The 27,920-nt window shown below is 37.0% G+C and overlaps 1 protein-coding gene across 7 annotated transcripts in view; it reads left to right on the top strand.

The window, feature by feature from the left end:
• ZNF385B (zinc finger protein 385B) overlaps nt 1-27,920 on the top strand; it is a 448,508-nt gene that overhangs the window by 221,200 nt on the left and 199,388 nt on the right. The window lies entirely within an intron of this gene.

The following is a 27,920-nucleotide window of genomic DNA, read 5'->3' as shown; positions in this document are numbered from 1 at the left end:
TCACTGTGTTGGTCATTTCCTTTGCTATGTAGGAGTTTTTTGTTTGATATGGTAACACTTGTTCACTTTTGCTTTGGATGTCACCAACCAAGACCAATATCAAGGATCTCTTTCCCTATGTTTTCTTCTAGGAGTTTTACAGTTTCAAATCTTAAATTTAAGTCTTTAATCCCTTTTGACTTGATTTTTGTATATGGTGTAAAAAAGATAAAGGATCCTATTTCATTCTTTTGCATGTGGGTTTCCAGTTTTCCCAATACCATTTATTGAAGAGATTACCCTTTTCCAGTTATGTAGTCTTGGCACTTTTGACATAGATTACTTGACTGTATATGTGTGGGTTTATTTCTCAGCTCTCTGTTCTGTTCCATTGGTCTATGTGTCTGTTTGTTTTTACAGGTACTATACTAGTTTGATTAAAGACAACGTTTTTCAAATTTAGGAAGTTTCATCTTATTAATACTTTACTAAGATGTTTTTGTCAATAATGGATTTTTTTTTTTTTAAGTATTTTTTCCACACTTATTGAGATGGCTGCATGCTTTTTCTCCTTCTGTTATAGTGGTAAAAATTAGATTGATTTTAGAATCCTTAACCAACTTTGCATTCCTAGAATAAGCACCACTTTATTATCAAAAGTAAATGGAATAGAGGCGTCTGGGTGGCTCAGTCAGTTGAGCGTCCGACTTCGGCTCAGGTTATGATCTCGCTGTCTGTGAGTTCGAGCCCCACGTTGAGCTCTGTGCTGACAGCTCAGAGCCTGGAGACTGCTTTGGATTCTGTGTGTCTCTCTCTGTTCCTCCCCCACTCAGGCTCTGTCTCTCTCTCTCTCTGTCTCTCTCTCTGTCAAAAATAAATAAACATTAAAAATTTTTTTTAATTAAAAAAAAATGGAATAAATCTAAAATTGTTCCAAAGTGAAAAGCTTATTTTTAGAAAGGAATGGAAATGAGAATGAAAGTGGAGCCATTTCTTATCAGCCAGGATTAATTGTAGTCAAAATTTGCCTTAAACAAAATTAAGGCAAAATGGAGAAAAATCCGGAATCAGGGTTAGACTTACAAGGTATCCAAAAGCATGAAAAAGAAACATACACAGTCAAAACTGTCAAGACTTAGAAGTTCAAAATCATTTGGTAAGCCATGATTGAGAAAGCCAGATACATAAGGGAATGTAGGAACAAGAAGATACTTCTAATCTGGCAAACTCCGTAAGAAGATTTGAGTTCTTTATTCTCTGTCAGTAACAGTGAGAAACTGTGTCCTCATAGACATACCCTTGGATTGGTTTCTTGCTTTTCTTCAGACTCAAGAGACACTGTCAGATAATCATTCTGAGCTTCTAGCAAAATTTTAAGCCTTCTTCAATTTCATTTCTTATTAGCAGTTGTTGCTGTTGTTAACAATGATTTTAACAAAGAAGAACAACAGAATGGTTTAAGGAGATTATTTTTTTTAAGTTTTATTTATTTACTTTGAGAGAGAGCACGAGTAGGGGAGGGACAAAGAGGGAGGGAATCCCAAGTAGGCTCTACACATTTTTTGTGGAGCTAGATGCTGGGCACGAACTCATGAACTGTGAGATCGTGACCTGAGCCGAAATCAAGAGTTGGATGCTTAAAAAACTGAGCCACCCAGGTGCCCCATGGAGATTCTTATCCTCTACACTCCTGAGGAGTTATTGTGTCAGCTTGAGACATCTCCTATCCCCAAATATTTTCACTCAATAATGCATTCAAAAGTGCTATTCAGGAATGTTTAATCAATAGGTGTTTAAAGTGATCCTATAACGTTCCAATAATGCCCACGGGTGTAAAAGTGTAAAAGTTTTTATTAAATATATCTGGAGGCAAAAGATGTTGCATGTGGCTTTTAAATTTATTGGACTGTCCTTTTTTTTGTCTTTGTCTCTCTCTTCCCTTCTCATTTTCTGTCTCTCCCTTCTTTACTCTTTCCCTCATTTCTTTCCTTTACTTCCCTTTCTGTATATTAAATTACTAGCAGGTATATGAACATCTATAAACTCTAGCAAAGTATTAGGAATACAAGGAAGTAGAAAGAACATTTCCCAAACTTAAGGAATTCATCAGCTAGTTGTGTGGGCCTAGAGTAAATTCAAATTAATATATATTGATACGCAGTATTGCGAAAACTTAAAATTAGGTGGAAATGTATAGATCACAAGTCCTAGTTAAATGTAAAGAAAATTTTCTGTGGAAATTGGCAGCTGGAAGAGTTCCTAAAAAAACATGTAACTTGAAGTCTGTATGTAAATGAGAATCCCAGAGTAAGACAGAGGACCCAGCTGATCAGAAATGTACAATGCAAAGACATTGTATTCATTGGGATTAAAGCCATCTATCGTGACAGAAGAAAACAAAATAATGGTGACTTAAGAATTTATTTTAAATTCTTGTATTTCTTGTTCACTTAAACATATTTTGTTGACCCTCCATGTTTGGTGTGACATTCTAGTGTCAGGGAACCAGGCTTCTCTCTTTGGCTCTGACATCCACGGGCAGCTTGCCCTCCATGTCCTGTGCTGATGCTTGGGTTTGTCATTATGTTTAAATTCCTGCAAACAGGAAGAAAGAAGCAAAGTGGCTTCCTCTCTCTTTAAGAAAATATCCAGAAGCTTCACTTGGACTGAATTTTGTCACCTGGCCAGGCCTAGCTGCAAAGGAAACTGGGAGATGTAGTCTTTGTTCTAGGTAGCTATGTACGTAGCTGAAATTCTATTTATAGTCATAGGCACAGGAGTATAGTCATGAAGAGGGCAGTACACGTGTGAGGGGACAAAGTGACTGAAGCAGATACTTTCTGTATCTCATGTATCTAACACTGTAAAAGAACCTGCCCATGAGTGTAGGAGAGTACAGTATATATATTCCTGTAAAAGAAAACACTAACATGACTTAATTTGACTTTATGAAGCTGCTGATTTTTCTTTCCTTTTTTGTTCATGGCTTCGTGATAGGAAAAAAAAAAAAAAAACTATCCTTGCTCTAGGATGTTAATTCTGAACTTTTTATAAGTTCGTTCTCCTGGGTTGTATCTGCTTAGATGATGGCAGGATGCAACAGTTGAGAGTACTTTCCTGGAAGGAATACATCTTGAACTAAAATTTCAGAAAATAAAGCAATTTTTTTTTTAAAACTCAAACTGCATTTTAGGAGGTCCTATGAACGGAAGTGAAAACATGAATCTCATTGGGTTAGCCCATCTGGTTTTTGTTTGTTTGAATAGAAGAGAGGTTTAACAGATAAATTAAGGTACCAAGCACAGTCTTAATCTTTCCTCATTTTCAGTAATAGGCCTGGCTCAGACCTTCCCCAGTTCAGCTTTTATCCAAGTCACATGTAGGCAATTAGTAGATTTTCTGTTCAAATAAAAATGTTTATTTGCTTTTCTAATTTACCATTGTGACACTGGAACTCTGATTGAAAGCATTTTAACTTTTATGGTAAACAGTAAAAAAGCCTCATAAAGCTCTCACAAAACTTCAGGAGTTAAGATATATTCCTTATGAATGCCTACATTGTGATATTTGTGTTGCCAATTATTTTATCTGGAATCATTCACTTAACTACATTTCCTGGTGTTTTTTTTGTTGGTTTTTTTTTTGTTTTTTTTTTTTTTTTTTTTTAGAGCACTTCACGGAGGACATGTTTTTAATAGACTATAATCATCACATGGGCAACAGGGATCTTGGCAAGTAGCTATTAACAGTATAGACAGAAACTTGGAGTGTGATAGTTTTAGACTTCCTGAGCTTCTTGATGCTATTTTAATGCACTAAGAGTATAAACTAAATTTAGATCCTGCTGACTGTTACCAGAGTGAAGTGCGTGCCTCTTTTGCAGACAATGCTAGATTTAGTCACCATGTATTTCTGTCAAGCTGGGAATGCAGTTTACAGCTCTCATCCCGTGTAAGCATATAGTAACTATACATATGTATTTAACAATTGCTCTGAATTGCACCTGTTTATTTCAATTTTGTTGCCCCTAAAGCAGTTACTGACCTTGTGTTTTTTTTTATGGTCATTGTATTTTATTTTGATAAATCTGGCATTATACTTACAGTTAATTTCTAACAGGAAGTCTGTGTTACTCCCTAAGTATCTCTCTAGCCCACTATTTGTCAGCCTGGGTACTGTAGCATTTTGGGTCATACATTTCTTTATTATGCGGGACTATTGTACACATTGCAGGATGTTTGGCAGCATCCCTGGCCTCTATGCATTATTTGCCAAGAGCACATCCCTCTAGACCAGTTGTAACTACCAAAAATGTCTTCAGATATTCAAATGACCTCAGTGAAGCAAAATCACTCTCAAGTGAAGACAACTACTCCAGTCTGTCCACTGTTCACCATCTCCTTCACTCCTGCCCCAGTCCACACTACTGTCATCTCTCAGCAAACCATTGTTAAGAATTTTCTGCTGGATCTTCTTGCATATGCCCCAGCTGCTCTCCAGTTCATTCTCCACATTGTGGCCAGAGTGCTTTCCAAAACCCAAATCTCATCATGTTAGCCCTTTTAAAACACCATCACTGCTTTCCAGTGACAGATAGAACTCTTAAAAATAGCCTCCAACATTCATCCTAGTTGGACCTGGAGTACTCCTTGGCTTCATCTCAACCCAATTTCTCTTGCCAGTTCAGGCTTTTCTATGTGTCCTTCCTCCCCCGGCTCTTGCCTTGCTCTTCTCCTCTCTGCCCTTCTGGCCAACTTGCACTCACTCTTCAGTTCTGGCTCCATTCTAGCCTCAGGTTGCCAGGATATTCTTATCTGATGACTAAGGACCAAGTCAGATTGACGTGCTATAGTTAATTCTAGGCCAAATGGAGTAAAGTCAATCATCTAAAAGCCAGTTTACCAAAGGGCCAAATTATTAAACTTAGTCACCAAAATACAGATTTAACAAACCCTTGTTTTTCTTTTCATATTTATAGTTTCCTACTATTAGTTTTGTATGAGTTGGGTTTAGATTGCTTGAGGGCTGTAAAGAATCAGTATTTGCAGATTTTGAGGTCGGCAGGCTCTCTCCCCATCCCTGTGAGCCCTGTCCTCCAGTTCAGGCTTCCCTGTCTGGGACTAGCAGCTTAGCCCACCTGATGTGCTGGCCTGTATATCCATCTTTCCTCTAGTAGGCAGGTGTAGTGAGAATCAAATGAAACTTCCTAAAATGCAGTTATGATATCACATTGAAAGTAAAAATCTTAGAAATCTATGAAAGTATCCCATACAATCTACATTGCTTCAAAGTTTTCTTAAAGAAACAAAATTTGGTAAAATGTTAAAATTAATAAACTCAGTTATTTGTCATTGGGGATTTAAAAAAAAATTTTTTTTACATTTATTTATTTTTGAGAGACAGAGACAGAGCACAAGTGGGGGACGGGCAGAGAGAGAGGGAGACACAGAATCGGAAGCAGGCTCCAGGCTCTGAGCTGTCAACACAGAGCCCAACGCAGGGCTTGAACTCATGAACTTTGAGATCATGACCTGAGCCGAAGTCAGCCACTTAACCAACTGAGCCACCCAGGTGCCCTGTCATTGGGGATTTTAATGAATAGTTCCTAAAATTTCTAAAAATTGGCAAAATTGTTAATAAATTCAAAAAGATTAAATAGGTATAGTATAAATTGAAGATTTCCCATAGGAAATTTGAGTTATGTTTATAAGAATGTACCCACAATAAGACCAAAGTAGCTCATTGCCCCTTAACTTTTGACAAGTTAAATATTCTTTAAAAGTGTTTTAAGATCAATGTATTTGTTGACTATAGTCAAAAAGAATAATGTTATAGTTGCCCACTTGTAATTCTACATTTATTTGATGACCACTGCAATAATTATCTGTGCTCGTCTCTTAATCGTAGACTCCATGAGAGCAGGAACTGTGACCATTTTTGCTCATTAATTATTTACAGAGCATATCATAGTATCAGGCACAAAGCAGATGTCCATTTAAATGTTGTTGAATCAATAAATTACTTTAAAAATACATTATTAGCCTCCTAATATGTAATAATGACATTGCCAGTAGTTCTTAGCCTTGAGAAAGCTGTTGATAGTTTTGGACCTAATTCTATAAAAACATTAAAAATATATAACAGACTTTGATAAAGCATTTATTGAAACACTGTGCTTTTTCTAAGACTGAGATATTTTGGATAGTCTTTTGGTAGTTACACTAAACAAAATTTCATTTTTCAGATAGAAGTCTGTGTGGTTTTAAGTTGTATAAAAAGTTTGTGAATTTTCTTTACTATCATATTCAAATGAAATAGCATGGTTCTTTATCACATTTAAGTAATATGCCATAATGAGAGTGTTTTAAAATTAATATTATAAAATAATATCTTCAAATAAAAATAGAACATGAGTATTATCTCTGGATTATCATAGTTGGTTAAGCGTCCAACTCTTGATTTCAGCTCAGGTCACCATCTTACGGTTGTAAGATCGATCCCCATGTCAGGCTCCATGCTGAGTGTGGAGCCGGCTTGAGATTTTGTCTCTCCCTCTCTCTCTGCCCCTCCCCTGCTGGTCCTCTCTCCTTAAAAACAATTGAAAAAAAAAAAAAAAAAAAGATTTCCAGTTGACTGTTGGCAGTGATGCTTATATGGTTAGGGTTGACCTTAATCTAAGGTTAGTCAGAGTGAACATTCCAGACTTTCCAAAGGGGATGGAGAAGAGAGAAGGCAAGAGAAAGATGTAGAAAGGATGAAGGCAGGAGTTGGGCTTGAGGGAAAATTGCCTTTTCAATTCTCTTCAGGATTTAGTCTGAAAATTTCCATTATTCCAAACACATCTTCCCAAATTCTCTCTATATTTGACCTCCATATAGAGCACAAATACCACTATTTGAATCATTTAATGACCATTATGTGATCCACAATCCACAATTTTTCAAATATTTCAGATACATTTTATATTTATAATTCTAAGAAATCCGTGAAGAGGTTTATACTGTTTTTTCTTTCTCTTGTTCAAGGTGGCTTATTTCTTTTTTTAAATTTTTGTTGTTGTTGTTGTTTATTCATGTTTGAAAGACAGACAGAGTCAGAGCACAAGCAGGGGCGGCGCGGAAAGAGAGAGGGGGACACAGAATCTGAAGCATGCTCCAGGTTCTGAGCTGTCATCACAGAGCCTGACACGGGGCTCGAACTCATGAACCGTGAGATCATGACCTGAGTCGTGGCCGGATGCTCAACCAACTGAGCCACCCAGGTGCCCCACGGTGGCTTATTTCTTTGTGTATTTTATAATTTCTGATTGTTAGCTCATGTTTCACTAGCCTTTCTCTGAAAGAATTCTGCAAGACTTGTGTTGAGGAAGCACACTTCTAGAAAAAAGTATTTTAGGTTCTTCTTGGTGCTGAAGGAGGTAACCAGCCCTGGAACCATATCTGTTATTTTTCTTGTTTTGGGGGTTTTCTGGACCAAACATGTAGAGAATATCTAAATCCTGAGCCATGTAAGGATAGGACTATGGTTATAAATTCTAAGAAAACCATCCTGTCTCCCTAATTTATGGCCCAAACAGACATTTTTCCTTGCTGTCACCTTTGCTGGCGAGCAGGCTTTCTGAAGGTTTGCTCTTCAAAGGACTTGGCTTTGAGTTTCGTTTTTGACTCTCCACCTTGCAGAGGAGCAGAGCCTTGATTTCTGCTCCCATTCAGTAGTTAGAACCCACAAAGCCAGGATACCCATGCTGGCAAATGCCTTCAGGGCAACGATGGGAACAGTACCATCTTACAAAGTAGCTTTCCATTTTTGGCCTTTGAAAATTTTCCTTCGTGTTTTTCTAAATCTCCTATGCATCTGAAAGGATTCTTAAAATAATCTTATCCATTTTGCAAGGGGAGAGTTTATTTTAGAATATATGATCAATTCATTATATTGCTGGAAATAGAATGCAACAATGATTTTATATTTAAAGAGATATTTCTTTTAAGGAAAAGAAACCATTTGCCTTCCCTCCCTCCCTCCTTTCTTTTCTTCCTTCCCCCTTCCCTTACACCTATCTATATGAGATAATTGATCATTTAGATAAAATTGCAGAGCCACTCTTGGAAGGAAAAGGAAATTTATAGTAATATAGCTTCCTTTATTATACAAACAATACAAGCTAATTGACAGGAAACACCAAAGATATTTTTTCCTAAACTTCACATTTTTTAAATGATTTAGGAACTAATTAAATGAAATTAAATACAACCAACATTTTTCGATCACCTAGCACATACCTGAAGCTGTGCTCTGTAGATACAAATAGGTTGAAATACAGTGACTTTAAGACTACCAGAAGCATAACAGAGGGAAGGAATAGATATCATAGAGACATGGGTGGCCCTTAAATTTAATAATTTTCACTTTAATACAAACTTGACTTGTACAATGCTTAGTACCTACCAGACTTTTCATGCAATGAGCAGGTTTTTTATAACAGTAGTCAAGGAAGATTTGAGCAATCACCTGAGGAAGCTGCTCATGTATATGCAAGTTTTGGTAAAGAGTGTTTAGTCCTTGGGCTGCCAGGGTGGCTCAGTTAGTTAAGCTTCCAACTTCAGCTCAGGTCATGATCTTGCAGTTCGTGAGTTCAAGCCCCGTGTTGGGCTCTGTGCTGACAGCTTGGAGCCTGGAGCCTCCTTCAGATTTTGTGTCTCCCTCTCTCTCTCTGCCCCTCCCCCCCCCCTTTCTCTCTCTCAAAAATAAACATTAAAAAAAAAGAAAGAGTGGTTAGTCCTTGAGGAATGAGGATGCTAGGAAACAGATACTATCACACCCCCTCAGGATGTACTTGCCTTTATTCGTCCTTCAAATGTTTGACCTTTGAGAATGTTTTCAGGAACGTATTAACTACATATTTTTTAAATTATTTTTTTAACATTTATTTTTATTTTTGAGACAGAGAGAGACAGAGCATGAACAGGGGAGGGTCAGAGAGAGAGGGAGACACAGAATCTGAAACAGGCTCCAGGCTCTGAACGGTCAGCACAGATCCCGACGCGGGGCTCAAACTCATGGACCGCGAGATCATGACCTGAGCCAAAGTCGGATGCTTAACTGACTGAGCCACCTGGGTGCCCCTAAATTATTTTTTAAAAATGTTTTTTAATGTTTATTTATTTTTGAGAGACAGAGAGAGACCGAGCATGAGCGGGGAGGAGTAGAGAAAGAGGGAGACACAAAATCCGAAGCAGGCTCCAGGGTCTGAGCTGTCAGCACAGAGTCAAACACGGGGCTCGAACCCACGAGCCATAAGATCATGATCTGAGCTGAAGTCAGATGCTTAACCGACTGAGCCACCCAGGAACCCCACATATTAACTACATATTAAGAATAAATTAAATATGTTCTTATAAAAGGCTTTTGAATTACCCAGGGTACAAGCCAATCAGAGAAAGTTAAGAGAAATTATATTTTCTAGTGGAACTTAAAAAGACATGGTGAAAGTTTGTCATATCAGGTGGACGGGAGATCATGAGCAAAGTCAAAGATATGTTGAATCTCTTGATGTGTTCAGAGAACTTGAAATAACTAGCTTTAAGTAGCTATCTCAAATATACACAGTTTACATATTTTTTAAATATTTATTTTGAGAGAGAGAGTGGGTGAGGGGTAGAGAGAGAAGGAGAGAGAAGATTCCAAGCAGGCTCCAAACTCAATGCAGAGCCAAGGTGGGGCTTGATCCCACGACCACAAGATCACAACCTGAGCCACTGTCAAGAGTCAGACAGATGCTTAACCAATTGAGCCACTTAAGTGCCCCCAGTTTACATATTTGAAGTCACTTTCATATGATGGAGTTAGTTAGCATTCACTGAACTTTTGCAGTGTGTTGGATACTTTGTATATGCTTTACATATAATAACATTTAATTCTGTCAATAGTTCTTTGAGGTGGGTACTGTTATCATCTCATTTTATAGATGGTCAAAAATTTAAGTAACTTTCTTAAAGTTATAGGGTTACATGGGGACAAGGCAGGACTCAAATCCAGGTGTTTTGGCCTTAGAACCCATGCTCTTAACCTTTATGTTCTTTTGTTCACAGTGAAGGCTGATTTATCCTTTTTTTCTTCCAAGTTTTTATTTAAATTCTAGTTAGTTAACATATAGTGTAAAATTGGTTTCAGGAGTAGAATTTAGTGATTCATCACGTACATATAACACCCAGTGCTCGTCATAACAAGTGCCCTCCTTAATTCCCATCACCCATTTAGCCCATCCATTCTCCCTCCCTCCATCAACCCTCAGTTTATTCTTTATCGTTAAGAGTCTCTTATGGTTTGCTTCCCTCTTTTTTCCCCCTTCCCTTATGTTCATCTGTTTTGTTTCCTAAATTCCACATATGTGTGAAATCATACGGTATTTGTCTTTCTCTGACTGACTTATGTTGCTCAGCATAATACACTCTACCTCCAACCACGTCATTGCAAATGGCAATTTTTTTCTTTTTGATGGCTGAGTAATATTCCACTGTATATTTACACCTCATCTTCTTTTTCCATTCATCAGTTGATGGTTTTTTGGGCTCTTTCCATAGTTTGGCTGTTGTTGGTAGTGCTGCTATAAACATCAGGGTGCATGTGCCCTGAAAGCTGATTTATCTTGAAGGACTGGATCAAAAGTTCTCATTCTTGAGATAGCTCAATGAGTGCAAGAAGTTTGTTTTCTCCCCTCTAGATCCTATGTGCCGTAAAAATTGGCTTGTTCTTATTCAATTGATTTGAATAAATATTGTTCTTTTCCAAGAAAAATACATGACTGAATGGATGCCTTTTCAGTGGTGTATTGGACAGGTTTACAAGAGCTGATTATTAAATTTTCAGGAATTGTGTGAGCCAGTTATTAAATATAGTGTTAAAAATTACATAAATGTAAATTAAATGAATTATATTTAAAACAAAGGTATTAAATATTCAAAACCCATTACTTCCTAATTACTTAACCACATTTTACTATTATCTATGCTCTTGAGGTTTTTTCTCGATTGTATATATATGTGGAAATATAATGGTGTGCTGCTGAATTCTACATTCAGTAATGCTCATCACTTTGGTAGCTTGAAATTAGAATCATATTTATACTATGATTTGGTAAACACAGCATATTAGGGTTTTATCCCCAAGGAGCTGGCTGTTCAACAGTTATCACAGAACCCCCTTCATTCCTTCTTTAAAACATTTGCCTTGCTCTTTTCTGGCTGGAACCATGGAGGGTGCAGATGAGAAGAAAAAGAAGGTGCTTCCTGTGCCAGAAACCCTTAAGAAAAAGTGAAAGAATTTCTCAGAGTTGAAGATTAAGCGTCTGAGAAAGAAGTTTACCCAAAAGATGCTTTGAGGGGCAAGGAGCTAAACATTACCACAAGGAATACAGACAGGTGTTCAGAACTGAGATTTGAATGGCTAGGATGGCAAGAAAAGCTGGCAACTTCTGCAGACCTGCAGAACCCAAATTGGCATTTGTCATCAGGATTAGAGATATCAATGGTGTGAGCCCAAAGGTTCGAAAGGTGTTGCTGCTTTTTCGCCTTTCCAGATCTTCAATCACACCTTTGTTAAGCTCAACAAGGCTTCAGTTAATATGTGACGGATTATGGAACCATATGGAGCATGGCGTTACCCAAACCTGGAGTCAGTGAATGAACTGATCTATGAGCTCACCTTGTTGAGGTTAACAAAGGTGCCACTGAACATCCAGCAAAGACAAAGAAGCAGCAGCACCTTTCGAACCTTTGGGCTCACACCATTGATATCTCTCTGATCCTGATGACGAATGCCAATTTGGGTTCTGCAGGTCTGCAGAAGTTGCCAGCTTTTCTTGCCATCCTAGCCATTCGAATCTCAGTTTTGTATATCTGAGTAGTTATTACTACTAAGGTCACTCTCTTGGTAGTTCTACCTGTCATCTCCATGCTTGGTAACATAGAGCCATTTATGTACTTGAAGGCCAGATCTTGGTGTTCTTTTTATTATACTTTTTGTCTTTCCTACTGTTTTCTAGCTTTAATCATATCAATATTTCTATTTTTAACTGTTTCCCAATTTTTTATTTTCCCTGAAGTTGGAAAACCCCAGAGTAGAGTGCTTCAGATGGCTCATTACCGTAGCTGAATGATATCTGAATTGTCATTTTAATATATCTTTTGAGTAAAAGTATTTATATTGACTGAGACTGACATTTTCTTTACCTTATAAAGAATAAAGTTTTTTTTCTGGTATATGAGGAGGCAACAATAATTTTTGTAGACTCTGTTCCTGGCAGTAGCAAAACAAATACAGAAGAAGGAGAAAAATCTGTGTTTGCTACCGGAACAGTATGCTAAACAAGTAGCAAAAAAATATTCTGATCAAATATTTAAAAGCAAAACAAAGGAGAAAATGTTTTCTCACCCATTCAGTTTGAGGAGGATCAATGACTAATTAAATGAAGAATAAAGGAGAAAGCCTTCAGGAACTTTAGGAACAAAATTTATTGGGGAAAAAATAGCCAGAAAGCACTTATAGAGGAGAATATCAGAGCTCTGGTAAGCCAGAAGACTGCTACTTGTTATAATTTCTCTGAGTGCCTGTTTTCCAACACCTTCAATAGAGAACAGGAAGGAGATGAAGTAAGCAGATAGTATGAGCATCACCAAAAACTATTTGAAAGTTGAAAGTTGGAAAAGATTAATACAGTAACCATTTAGTAGCCATCCTATAATTTTATATTTATAAGGTTGTAAAAATTAACTTATTAAATCCCACTGTGTCATTATATATTAATGATATAGTATAATAACCAGTGACCAAAATTGACTTATGGGTAGAGTGGTCCTTCAGAGAAGTAAGAGGAATTGCGTACCATCACGTGTGACTGACTTTTGCTCAAACGAGGTATGGGTGCAAGAAAAGCCATTTCTCTTGGCCAGGATTCATATGGTTGCAAGTAAGACTCAGTATAACTTAAGAAAGAGGAAATTTGTTATGAGGATTCAACAGTGAATCTCAGGAAATCCAAAGCCAATAATCGAAGTTGGCTGGGGCTTGTGGAAATAGATGTCAGTGACCTGGAAAGCCACCAGGAACTGTTTGTTTGTTTTTTTTCTCTCAGAAGCGATCTCTACCTCTCACAGTCTCTTGCCTTCTCAGCACTTTATGATGTGTTCTTTCTAGTGACTTGTCCCTCTTCCCCATAAAGTATGGCTTGAACATGAGACCCTGTGAACCTGATTAGAATTTCACAGTCTCTAGTGTTTATGTTCCCAGTTTCTCATCTTCCCTATCCGTAAAGGATTAATTGGCATGTTGTTTTGAACCAGGCCACTAGTCACATCTCTGATGATTAGCTGCCCTTAAATCAGTTATCTACACTTGGTCCTGGTCCCATCTGCTGTGGCTGGAATGAGATAGAGTCATATGGTACAGAGAGGGGTCACATTAGGCAAAAGAGGCTGTGGGCTGGCAAGCCCTGGAAACATACTGCGTATTCTGCCTTAATTACAAAATCCAGTTGCCTAAGGCTAAAAGTTGTAGTACATGTGCAGCACATTATTACTAAAGAATATTAGTGAATGTTAAAACCACACGTTAGAATTCTTCCTGATTTACTGCTGCAGTTGTAGACTGTTACAACATCACTTGATATTATATAGATCCTTCCCTAAATCATTCACTCAAATCATAATATGATGACTGCTGGATGTTAGTGGAGATACCTAAGATTAAATTGGGAAAGAAATAGCAAATCATTATCTCTGAATCTCAGATTTTTTTCCCCTTCTGTGGGGCATAGAGATAAAAAAAAAATGAGATCTTTCCAATTGTATTATGCCATTATATCCCAAATATGTTACACTGAGATAACAAAAAACAATACAGATCTTACTCAAGTTTCTTATTCAAGTACATGTAACATATAGATCTGGGAATTTTCTCTTTAATATGGACAAATGTGATCATTTTCAAGGAAATCATTATAGATGAATCTAGGCAGAAAAACACAACAACAAAAAAACACAGGTATTTTTATCAGATATTGGAGTGCCCTTATAAGTTGTATAGTTTAGCTCGTTTGGTGAGAGGAGTATGTGAGCAAGGAGCCTTATGATAGGAAACATTAGTCTAATGTAAGTTCCATGAGAACAGGGATTCCATTTGTTTCAGCACTCAGAACAGTGCCTGGCATAGAATGGGACTTAACAAAAATTTAGAGAGTGAATAATGTTCCTATGATATTTCCCTCCAACTGGATGACAATAAGCAAGATAATGTGTCCCTCTGGATCTCAGTTTATTTGTTAATAAAATGAGATAATTTGGGAGTCATTTTTAAGTATTCAGATTCTATAATTATATGACATGTATTCAAAGTTTAAAAACACTTATTTGTTGAGGCACCTGGGTGGTTCAGCCAGTTGAAACTGCAACTCTTGATTTTGGCTCAGGTCATGATCCCAGTGTTGTGGGATCTGCCACTGAGCATGGAGCCTACTTAAGATTCCCCCTCATCCTCTCACCCCTGCTTTCAACTCTCTCTCAAAAACAAAACTAAACAAAACCCCACAATACACCTATTAGTTAAATGTTTTCTTAAAACTGCATTTTAAACAAGTAAATTCATTTCCTGAGACAAAGACAATATCTTTTATCTTTCTTTTCCTTTCTAATATCATTTAGAGTTTATATATGTGAGTTATTTCAGAAAAGTATATTACTGATAAAAATATTTTTATAGTTAATTTAACCATACAGTTCAGATGCAGGGAAGTTGTACCCATATGCTTCTAAAATATTTCAACAGTTTTGACTCTAGTGAATTTACCTTTTATATTTTTATTTTAAGTGAGTTGTTAATGATTTTAAATGATTTTCAGTGTTGTTTTTTTTTTTGTTTGTTTGTTTTTTTTTTTTTTTAATGTTCATTTATTTTTGACAGAGAGAGACAGAGCATGAGCAGGGGAGGGGCAGAGAGAGAGGGAGACACAGAATCGAAAGCAGGCTCCAGGCTCTGAGCTGCCAGCACAGAGCCCGATGCGGGGCTCGAACTCACAGACCGCGAGATCATGACCTGAGCTGAAGTCAGACGCTCAACTGACTGAGCCACCCAGGTGCCCCTCAGTGTTGTTTTTAACGCCCACTGTGTGTAACAAGCTCTTGAATGAAAATGAAACCTGTTGGTGATTTTTTTAATGGTTCTTTTTTTTTTCTTTTTAAGATTTTTATGCCAATGGAGAGCAAATCTTAAAATCCCTTTGGATTTCATCTCCCAGAGTTAGATACACCTAAACATTTTTGTTTGCAGAATATCATTGCACTTCAAAATTGTCTAACTTGTCCTGCGTTTTATAGTCTCGTCCATCTCCTTCCAAATATACGCCATAGGCAAACTAGATACAGCACATTTCTCCCAGCTGGCAATCACTCTCATGGCATAAACAGTTGCAGAGCATTGTGCTGCCCTAAGCAAACTCTGCCTCAGAGGACAGACTGGATTTCCATTAAAATAAGCAAAGTAGAGTGGGTGTCATTTAGGTAGGTAGAGATTTTTTTTTTTAATGAATAGAACAAAAATGATAACATTTCCAATTTAACCCTATTGAAAATCTTGACACATCTGAACATGTATCTTAAGAAAACCTCCGTGGCATTATTGGAACATCTGCTCTCCAGTGTAGGAGGGGACCAGGTGCTCTCTCTGGTGGCATCATTGATGACATAACAATTCTTTTGATGTGTCCAGTTGTGCAGGGATCTGATGTGTCTGAACCATGTTAGTTATATGTCATGATGTTGTAATAGAAATATTCTGATGACGTGGGAATAGTTTTATCTGGACCATGTTATAACACGTTTCTGGGAGCCATATCTATCCAGGCTACAAACTGTTTCCTTTATATAAGTTAAATACTTGGGTAAAAATGACAGTGCTACAATAATGGTTAAAAGGATTTAATGCCTTGAAGGAAATCATGCAGATAAGCCTATCTGTGGGCTAGATTCCTGCCCTCCCCTTCCTGCCAGTTCTCCAGGCTCATCTATATGGATGCAGATACTACAGGTGAAGAGATTGACTCACTGAGGAATTGTGGGAATTGATGGCTGAAGTTCCATATAAATAGTGTATTACCATTTTCCTCATTCTCTTTTACCTTGTTTATTTCACACCACTTCCTCTACATTTCCCTGTGACAGGGATCAATGAGAGAGCCTCCTGCGTGTGTTTAGTCTGCATGCTTGCCCAGGTCTGTAACCTTACAGGTTGCATCAGAGGATCATTAGGACCCAAAGGAAACTGGAGAATTTAGCTTGTTCTCAAAATATACCTACTATAAGATTTTTAAGTGAGATTATCTAAATTAGCTAGTTCTGCCTCCAGATTTTTATAAATTACATGAATTTTCTTTTAAAGAGCCAAATCTCTCCCACTGCAGTTTTTAAGATGGATTCTCTTCAGTTTAGTACCAAAAAAATGTAACAATACAGAAAAAAGAATAAACTAAAATTTTCTATAAACCTGCAGTGCTAACATATTTTGGAGGATTTTTTTTCTAAACATGTTTCTGTAGATGTGTACATATACAAATATTCATATAGATATAGAAATGCTTTTCTTACATATATGACCTTTATTGTATAACCAGCTCTATATAGTTCTCCCCAGTTGTTGTTGAACATTTTCCTATGTCACTAAATATATTTTATAATATTGACATACCCATTCCTCTGCTATTGAGCATTTAGGATGTTTCTATATGTTTGCATTTAAACATAATGTAATGAGCATCTTCACTAATACAATTTTAATTATTATCTCTCTTTTCTGGGTGCATTCTGGATTCTTAAACTCAGAACTCATATAATTCGTTAAATGTTTACTTTATTCAAATAAGTGGCAGCATAGTTAAGAATAATGATCTCCCATCTGCAGAGAGCTGTGTACTTGTAGATAATTTGAAAACCTGATTAGGCTACAATTTTTTCCTCAGCATAATCTCACCAGAAATAATAGTAATTAATGCCTTCAGGTGGTCTTAAGTAAAAACTCAGCATTAGGTATTAAAAATGAATGTTGCTAAAAATTTGTACATATATTTTAGACACCATGAGAACTCTTGAATTAATACATAAGATGTGTTAGAACCTCATATTTAGCATGATAGAAAAATAATAGTATAATTCAAAGCAAAATGATTACTCACAGACATTTTCATTTTCCCCTAAAGGAAAAAAAAAAAAAAAGGAAAAACTAAAAGTTTCCTCTGAAGAAAAAAAAAAAAACAAGGATAAACGAAAGGGCCATTTGTTTTTTTTAAATATGTTTACTTAAAAATGATTTATATTTTCAATTTCCCTTAAAATATGAAATATTTTGCATTCTCTGGAAATCATTAGGAAAAAACTTGAATTCAACCCTGCCGTCTCAATTCACTGGTTTCTGTGAGGAGGGAGCTTGAAAGGAGAACTGGATTGGAAGATTTGTGACCTTGGGCAGTACAGTAACTTTTATGAGAATTTAATGTAAATTACCTAAAAGAGTGCCTGACATATAACCTGCTTTCAATAAATGCTAGCTCCTTTTGCTCATGGTTGGGTTTTTTGTTTGTTTGTTTTGTTTTTTACTCCTATTTTTAAATGATAATGCAGATTATTTCGAGAGGAAGATTTTTTTAAATAATTTCTTTCCTTGAATGAAAGTGATCAACTAAAACTGTGCTGGTAGGTGAATTATTGCCATTTTGCTATAAAGTTATAAACATATAGACAATTTGAGAGACAATAATATATCAAACAGAAATAAAAATTTTAAACCCCAAAGTTAAGCAGTTCTCATGTCCCTAGGCGTGCCCTATTTCTTTATGTAGAGTTAATTAGTCAAAAATAATTAAAGCAATAACTTAAATTTGTATAACAATCCATGGTTTCAAATACTGTCATATTTAGTTGGTTTGATCCTCACATAGGCAACCTCACAGAAGTTCATGGAAGGTGAGTGATTGGCCCAAGACCAAACTAAATTAATACTAAAGACAAAAATAGATACGTTATTTCTGCTGTCAGTTCTATTAACCATTAAGTAAGGAGAGAAAAGGAAAATCAAAACTAAAATGATAGATTATCTGTAAGCTAATGGAAGGGAAAAGTTAGCAAAACTGTTCTTAAATGGTTTTTAGTGTTAAAAAAACAAAAATTGAAAATAAATGAGCCATGTGTGTATCTTAGAAACTAGAAAAAGTGTATCAAAATTAATCAAAGGAAGTTAGGAAGTAGACATTAATAAATATAAAAGCAAGTAGGGAAAAAATCAACAGCTAGTGTTTTTGAGGGGGAAATCTACTAGAAAAGACAAATGCATGACCAACCTGATTAAGGAAAAATTAACGGAAATGCAAATATAAAAATCTGAGTTTAACTAACTTTCCCAAAATAGCTGCTCCTACTGCTTTTCAGACTTCTTAGAAGAACAGAGAATGGTGATCCACTCTCCAATCTTTTTATAAAGTTAGCATGTACTTAATTATATCACGCACCTGGTAAAGACACTGTATTCTTTTGCCAAGGCTGTTGTAACACAAACTGAGGTACCCTGAGGTATCTCACAATACTGAGGTATTGTCTCACAGTTTTGGAAGTTAGAATTCTGAATTCGAGGTGTTGGCAGGTGGGTTCCTTCTGAGGGCTGTGAGGGAAGGATCTGTTCCTGGCCTGTCTTTGGTGTGTAGATGTCTGTCTTCTCCCTGTGTACCTCCACATCATCTCTCTGTATCTATCTGTATCCAGATTTCTCATTTTTATAAAGACACCAGTCAGTCATATGGGATTAGGGTCCACTCTGATGACCTCATTGTAACTCGTTTACCTCTGTAAAGACCCTGCCTCCAAATGAGGTCATATTCTGAAATACTGGGGATTCATATCCTCAACATAAGAAGTTGTGGGGGACATAATTAAAACCATCACAGATGTTCTTTGTCTTTGATTAGTTTGTCATTTGCTTTCATGAGGTTTTCTTAATAAAACTTTGAAGGAGGCCATACCCTTTTATGAAAGTTTTTAAACAAATTACATAACTTTAGAGCTGAAATGGACTGTAGACATATACTGTAACAATACCTTTATTATATTACAGAGTTAACAGGCTCAGCAATATTAGGTGACTTTCCAGTCAGTTACATCTTGGCTTTCTGGTATTACCTCTTGCAAATTCTTTATACCACTAGAGGGCTACATGGAGACTCCAGTCAGTACTGGCCCAGTGTTGGAGTCTGACTTGGGGATGTGGTGCTCCTCTATGTACTTGTTCTTCCTAGTATCGTGCCTTCCTATCAAACACTACTTGCTTTAGGCTTGGTCAGATGAGCATCCGCCATTGCCTCTGGCTTTTTCTCCTCTGCTTTTACCCAGGTCCATTGGAATATTTATGCAGTTTGGTGTTTGGGTTTGTAAAACTACCCATGGAGAGTTTTGTTCTTACATAGTTTTAATCACCTACGCAATGCCAACGGTTTATTGTAATTGATTTGGAATCAAAGACTTTTTTTTCAGAAATATATTATTACCACTCACATTTAGGAGTCCTCCAGTGGTGCCATTTTTATTAAATTGCTGTGTACTTGAAGGTGAGATGGTTAGTCATCCGCCAACTAAAAATATTGATTCAATAGATCTCTGGTAGTCCCAGATACCTACATTTTTAGCAGAGAATCCTGGTGATTTTTTTTAGGTAATTTTCACACCACACTTTGAACAATAAAAGAAAAAACCTGCTCGAAATCATCACATTGGTCATTCATTTTTAAATAGCTACTACTAGGAATGATTGTTTTATTTTCCAATAATAACATTTTAACAAATCTAAGGATTTTTTATGTAAGTCACATCATTACTTTATGTATCACTAAGAAAGAAAAAAGTATCAATAAACTATAACACAGAGCTTTAAAGAGAGCTGCTCTGGACTTGTGAATTATTCACACCAGCAACTCGTCACTTTGAAATTTCTGTTCAGAGGCATCTGGCAATTTCTTTTACTTTCAGTTGCATTACTAAGCCTGTGATAAGCAAAAGTTTTACACGTACCACAACTTCTTCCCCTTGAGGTTACCTTTCTTACATCCTCTAATACAGTAGAATGATACTTTCCAAGAAAGTCTGAAATTGCTATCATTCCTACAATAATAAACATCTGCTTCACTAATAACAAATACAAATGTCACACCTGTTTATATGCCATTTTGTATGCAATCACTTGTATGTTTAAAGACAAATAAAACTGTGGCTCTCAAAGTGTAGGTTTAAAAAATAATTTTTAAATGATAGTTAAATTCAACACATGATAGCACTGAAAAATTCTATCGCTCAACTGAAGAGACCTTATTAACAGCTCTGAACAAGTCCATGCACACTCTGAATTGACCATTACAGTTATGGGTGCTGCCTTGGTTATATTTATCATGAGATGTGATTAATTAGAGACACATCCTGACTCAGAGCTGTGAAAATGTGGTAGGCTGTGGGGGAGAGCTCAGAATCCATGTAATATGGTAACACAACAATTTACAGTGGAAACTATCCTCATGTTAGATGCTAGGGTAACATAATGAGCTAGAGCAGGGATTCTCCAAGTGTAGTCCTGGGACTAGCAGCATCAGCATCAGCATCACCTGGGAATTTGTTGTAATTTCTCAGGTTCCACCCTAGAGATACTGAATCAGAAACTCTGGGAATTGGGCTCAGGAGTCTGTTCTAACAAGCCCTCCAGGGAACATGCTCAAGTGTGAGAACCACTAGGTTAGAATAAATGGGAAGTCAAAGGCAGTCAGGAAGGTCTTCTTCCACATTTATAAAGAAATATTTATTAATATAAACACACACACACACACACACACACACACATACACACCTACCTCTTATTGAAAGTTAGTTTACCCAATGTAAGAATTTATATGTGCAATCCTTTAGATGACTACACTCAAATTTGGTATACACTTGGTATACCAAAGGCCTACATTTTAAAATGGCCAATAAGGGGGGCGCCTGGGTGGTGCAGTCGGTTAAGCGTCCGACTTCAGCCAGGTCACGATCTCGCGGTCCGTGAGTTCGAGCCCCGCGTCAGGCTCTGGGCTGATGGCTCAGAGCCTGGAGCCTATTTCCGATTCTGTGTCTCCCTCTCTCTCTGCCCCTCCCCCGTTCATGCTCTGTCTCTCTCTGTCCCAAAAATAAATAAAAAACGTTGAAAAAAAAATTAAAAAAAAAAATAAATAAAATAAAATGGCCAATAAATAAATAAAATAAAATGGCCAATAAGGGGCGCCTGGGTGGCTCAGTCGGTTAAGCGGCCGACTTCGGCTCAGGTCATGATCTCGAGGTCCGTGAGTTTGAGCCCCGCGTCGGGCTCTGTGCTGACAGCTCAGAGCCTGGAGCCTGTTTCGGATTCTGTGTCTCCCTCTCTCTGACCCTCCCCCATTCATGCTCTGTCTCTCTCTGTCTCAAAAATAAATAAATGTTAAAAAAAATTAAAAAAATAAAATGGCCAATAAAAGGGGAAAAAAGGAAAAAAAAACAATCATTGGTATGTTTTATTAATTATTATCCTTATCCATCTCTCTCCCTTTGTTCTCTTTGCTCCAAACTCTCCTGTCTTCATGGTCCTTCCCCACTTTCCCAGTATCACCTAGATTCAGAAAAATCTGAAATACCAGTATAGTTCAAAATTTTCTTTTTTACACTATTCTCAGTGTTCTCCTCTCTTCCTCTCCTTTTCCTGTTTGTATCTTTTTACATTAAAAATAATAGTAGCTAAGCCTATAGAAGCTGAATCCCCAAATTAAGGAACAGGGAAATATTGAAACATGAACAAAAACCCATGAAATTTCACTGTTCAAGTATTTAGATTTGAGGAAGGTATAGTTTAATTGCTGTCGTCTGTCATTATAATGTATAAATGAAATATGTATTATGGAACACATGGCTAGAATATGTAACACTGGGATGTGTCATTTAATTTTCTATTCTATTTTTATTTTTTTTTTCAGGAATAGAATTTAGTGATTCATCACTTACATATAACACCCAGTGCTCATCCAAACAAGTGTCCTCCTTAATGCCCCTCACCTCTTTAGCCCTTCCCCACACCCAACACCCAGCCAGCAACCCTCAGTTTGTTTTGTGTATTTAAGGATCTCTTATGGTTTGTCTCCCTCTCTGTTTTTATATTATGTTTGCTCTTCTTCCCTTATGTTCATCTGTTTTGTATCTTAAATTCCATATATGAGTGAAATCATATGATATTTGTTTTTCTCTGACTTATTTCACAAAGAATAATACACTCTAGTTCCATCCACATTACTGCAAATGGCAAGATTTCATTCTTTTTGGCTTCCCAGTAATATTCCATTGTAGATATAGATGTAGATATAGATATAGATATAGATATAGATATAGATATAGATATAGATATAGATACCATATCTTCTTTATCCATTCATCAGTCAATGGACATTTGGGCTCTTTCCATAGTTTTGCTATTGTTGACAGTGCTGCTATAAACATTGGGGTGCATGTGCCCGTTCAAATCAGCACTCCTGTATCATTTGGATAAATACCTAGTAGTGCAATTGTTGGGTCATAGGGTAGTTCTATTTGCAATTTTTTGAAGAACCTCCATACTGTTCCAGAGTGGCTACACAAATTTGCGTTCCCACCAACAGTGCAAAAGTGTTCCTCTTTCTCCACATCTTCACCAGCATCTATTGTAGCCTGAGTTGTTAATTGTATCCATTCTGACAGGTGTGAGGTTTTATCTCATTGTGGTTTTGATTTGTGTTTCCTTGATGATGAGTGATGTTGAGCATCTTTTCATGTGTCTATTAGCCATCTGATATCTTCTTTGGAAAAGTGTCTATTCATGTCTTTTGTCCATTTCTTCACTGGATTATTTGTTTTTTGGATATTGAGTTTGATAAATTTCTTTATAGATTTTAGATACTAACCCTTTATCTGATATGTTATTTGCAAATACCCATCCCATTCCACCAGTTGCCTTTGAGTTTTGCTGATTGTTTCCTTCACTGTGCAGAAACATTTTATCTTGATGAGGTCCTAGTAGTTCATGTTTGCTTTTGTTTCCCTTGCCTCTGGAGACATGTCAAGTGAGAAGCTGCTGCAGCCAAGATCAAAGAGGTTGTTGCCTGTTTTCTCCTCTAGGATTTTGATGACTTCCTATCTTGCATTTAGTCTTTCATCCATTTTGAGGTGTGTGTGTGTGTGTGTGTGTGTGTGTGTGTGTGTAGTATAAGAAAGTCGTCCAGGTTTATTCTTTTGCATGTCACTGTACAGTTTTCTGAACACCATTTGCTGAAGAGACTCTTTTCCAATGGATATTCATTCCTGCTTTGTCAAAGATTAGTTGGCCATACATTTATGGGTCTATTTCTGCATTCTCTATTCTGTTCCACTGACCTATGTGTTTGTTTTATGCCAGTACCATACCGTATTGATGACTACAGCTTTGTAATACAGCTTGAAGTCTGGAATTGTTTTTCCTCAAGCTTTGGCTTGGGATTGCCTTGGCTATTCGGGGTCCTTTCTAGTTCCATACATATTACAGGATAGTTTGTTCTAGCTCTGTGAAGAATGTAGGTGTTATTTTGGTAGGGATTGCATTGAATATGTAGATTGCTTTGAGTAGTATCAACATTTTAACAATATGGTTTCTTTCAATCCATGAGCATGGAATGTTTTTCCATTTGTGTGTGTGTGTGTGTGTGTGTGTGTGTGTGTGTGTGTGTGTCTTCTTCAATTTCTTTCATAAGGTTTCTATAGTTTTCAGTGTATAGATATTCCACCTCTTTGGTTAGGTTTATTCCTAGGTATTTTATGGTTTTTGGTGCAGTTTTAAATGGGATTGACTCCTTGATTTCTCTTTATGCTGCTTCATTATTGGTGTATAGAAAAGCAACCGATTTTTGTACATTGATTTATATCCTGTGACTTTACTGAATTCATGGATCGGTTCTAGCAATTTTTTAGTAGGGTATTTTAGGTTTTCCACATAGAGTATCATGTTGTCTACAATGAGTGAAAGTTTGACTTCATCCTTGTCAATTTGGTGCCTTTTATTTTTTTGCATTGCCTGATTGGTGAGGCTAGGACTTCCAACACTATGTTGAATAACAGTGGTGAGAGTGGACATCCTTGTCTTGTTCCTAACCTTAGGAGGAAAGCTCTCAATTTTTCCTCATTGAGGATGATACTTAGTGGTGGGTCTTTCATATATGGCCTTTCTGATTTTGAGGTATAATTCTTCTATCCCTACTTTCTTGAGGATTTTTATCAAGAAAGGATGCTGTATTTTGTCAAATGCTTTTTCTGCATCTATTGAGAGTATCATGTGGTTCTTATCCTTTCTTTTTTTAATGTGATGTCTCACATTGATTTGTGGATACTGAACCAGCCCTGCATCCCAGGAATAAATCCCACTTGATTGTGGTGAATAATTCTTTTGATGCATTGTTGGATCCAGTTTGCTAGTATCTTGTTGAGAATTTTTGCATCCATGTTCATTAGGGAAATCGGTCTGTAGTTTTCCTTTTTAGTGGGGTCCTTGTTTAGTTTTGGAATCAAGGTAATCCTGGCTGTGTAGAATGAGTTTGGAACTTTTCCTTCTATTTCTATTTTTTGGAACAGCTTCAAAAATTTTTAATGTTTTTATTTATTTTTGAGACAGGGAGAGACAGAGCATGATCAGGGGAGGGACAGATAGAGGGAGACACAGAATCTGAAGCAGGCTCCAGGCTGTGAGCTGTCAGCACAGAGCCTGACGCGGGGCTCGAACTCACAGACTGTGAGATCATGACCTGAGCTGAAGTCAGACGCTTAACCGACTGAGCCACCCAGGCACCCCAATTTTTTGGAACAGCTACAAAAGAATAGGTATTAACTCTTCTTTAACTGTTTGGTTGAATATCCCTGGAAAACCATCCATCCCTGGGCTCTAGATTGTTGGGAGATTTTTGATTAGTGACTCAATTTCTTTACTGGTTATGGATCTGTTCAAATTTTCCCTTTGGCCCTGTTTCAGTTTTGGTAGTTCATATGTTTCTAGGAGTTTGTCCATTCCTTCTAGATTGCCCAATTTGTTGGCATATAATTGCTCATTTTATTCTTTTATTATTATTTGTATTCTTTTTTTAATTCTACTTTTTAATTTCCTCTTTAATTTTTTGGTTAACCCATTCATTCTTTTGTAGGATGTTCTTTAATATTCAAGCATTCATGGTATTTCCAATTTTTTTTTCTTGTGGTTGATTTCAAGTTTCATAGTGTTGTGATCTGAAAATATACAAGGTATGATCTCGATCTTTTTGTACCTGTTGAGGGCTGATTTGTGACTTAGTATGTGATCTCTTCAGGAGACTGTTCCATGTGCACTCAAGAAGAATGTGTATTCTGCTGCTTTTGGATGAAATGTTCTGAACATATCTGTTAAGTCCATCTAGTCCAGTATGTCATTCAAAGCCATTGTTTCTTTGTTGATTTTCTGCTTAGATGATTTGTCCATTGCTGTAAATAGGGTGTTGAAGTCCCCTACTATAATGGTATTAATATCAATGAGTTTCTTTATGTTTGTGATTAATTGATTTATATATTTGGTGTTCCACCTTAGGGGCATAATATTTATAATTATTAGGTCTTCTTGGTGGATAGACTACTTAAATATGATATAATGCCCTTCTTCACCTCTTGTTACACTTTATTTTAAAATCTCGTTTGTCTGATATAAGTATGACTACTTCAGCTTTCTTCTGATGACCATTAGCATGAGAAATGGTTCTCCTTCCCCTTACTTTCAATCTACAAGTGTCTTTAAGTCTAAAATGAGTCTCTTGCAAGCAGCATATAGATGGGTCTTGTTTTCTTATCCATTCTGATACCCTGTGTCTTTTGATTGGAGCATTTAGTCTCTTGACATTTAAGTGAGTACTGAAAGATATTAACTTAATGCCATTGTATTGCCTGTTATATTGGTGTTTCTGGTGATATTCTCTGGTCCTTTCTAGTTTTTGTTGCTTTTCATCTTTTTTGTTTCATTTTGTCTTTTCTCCACTCAAATGATCCCCCTTAAAATTTCTTGCAGGGCAGGGCTGGTTTGTGGTCACAAACTCCTTTAGTTTTTGTTTGTCTGGGAAACTCTTTATCTCTATTTTGAATGACAGCCTTACTGAATAAGGAATTCTTGGCTGCATATTTTTTTGATTTGGCATATTGAATATATCTTGACACTCCTTTCTGGCCTGCTAAGTTTCTATGGATAGGTCTGCTGTGAACCTGATCTGTCTTCCCTTATATGTTAAGGACTTTTTCCCTTGCTGCTTTCATACTTCTTTGCCTGTCTGTGTATTTTGTGAATTTGACTATGATATGCCTTGGTGGTGGTTGGTTTTTGTTGAATCCAATGGGAGTTCTCTGTGCTTCTTCAATTTTGATGTCTGTGTCCTTGCCCAGATTAGGAAATTTTTCTGGTATAATTTGATCACATAAACCTTCTGCCCCTTTTTCTCTTTCTTCATCTTCTGGAACTCCTATGATTCGGATGTTATTCCTTTTTAATAAGTCACTGAGTTCTCTAAGTCTTGAATCATGATCTTTTGTCTTTGTTTCCCTCTTTTTCTTCATTACTCTCCATAATTTTATCTTCTAAATCTTTGATTTGTTGCTCCTCATTGTCCATCCTTGCCATCGTGATATTCATTCAAGATTTGATCTTGCTTATAGCATTTTTAATTTCATCCTGACTAGATTTTATTTCTTTTCTCTCTTCATTAAGGAATTCTATGCTGTTTTTAACCCCACCTAGTATTCTTATTATCGTGGTTCTAAATTCTAGTTCAGACATTTTGCTTATGTCTGTATTGATTAAGTCCCTGGCTGTCATTTCTCTCTGTTCTTTCTTTTGGGATGAATTCCTTCATTTTGTCATTTTGAGGGAAGAAAAAAATAATAAAAATTAAAATTAAAAAAATAAAAACAAAACAAAATATCAAAAGAAGCTAGATCCTAGGTGTGTTTTTTTCTGCTTGTTGAAAGAAGCCTGATAGAAGAGAAAAAACGAGGGAATGGGAGAAAAAATAATAATAAGATAAAATAAATAAAATTTTCTGTATCTCAGAATGAGGAAGAAAGAAAAGAAAAAAGGGAATAGGAAAAAAGGAAAAAATTAAACAAAAGCAGAAGCAAATAAAATGAACAAATAAATGAACTTGTAAACAGAATGAAACCCAAATGAAGTTACACGCAGTTTCCCTTAGAACTGAAACTATGGAGCCCTCTATAGTCCATACACTAAGCAGGTGGAGTGACTTGTGCTGGTCTTCTAGGGGATGCTAGGGGATATGCTTGGAGAGTGCAGTTGGGCGGGGCTTGGTGTAATGGCTGTGTTCTCCACTAGGTGGCGCTGCTTAGCTTACTAGGGTGGATCAGTATGGTGTGCATGCACGCACAGGAGAGGTGGAGGTGGCTTCACTCAGTTCCCTAGTCTCTGGCACAGGAGTTTCATGCTCTGAGGGACCTGCGGTCAAACACCCCTACTTTGTCTCAGGATTCCGTCCACTCCTTGTCTCTACCCTGTCCATGTCCAAGCTGTCCACCTGCCAGGCAGCACCTCCCTCCAGAGTTTTACCTCGAGTGGGATTGTGTTTTAAAGCCCCATGCGTCAGGGGCGCCTGGGTGGCTCAGTCGGTTGAGCGTCCGACTTCGGCTCAGGTCACGATCTCGCGGTCCGTGAGTTCGAGCCCCGCATCGGGCTCTGGGCTGATGGCTCAGAGCCTGGAGCCTGCTTCCGATTCTGTGTCTCCCTCTCTCTCTGCCCCTCCCCCGTTCATGCTCTGTCTCTGTCTCAAAAATAAATAAACGTTAAAAAAAAAAAAA

The sequence above is a fragment of the Panthera leo genome, chromosome C1 (genome assembly GCF_018350215.1).
Source record: "Panthera leo isolate Ple1 chromosome C1, P.leo_Ple1_pat1.1, whole genome shotgun sequence".
Lineage (NCBI taxonomy): Eukaryota > Metazoa > Chordata > Mammalia > Carnivora > Felidae > Panthera > Panthera leo.
This window is presented reverse-complemented; position numbering and strand designations above follow the sequence as displayed.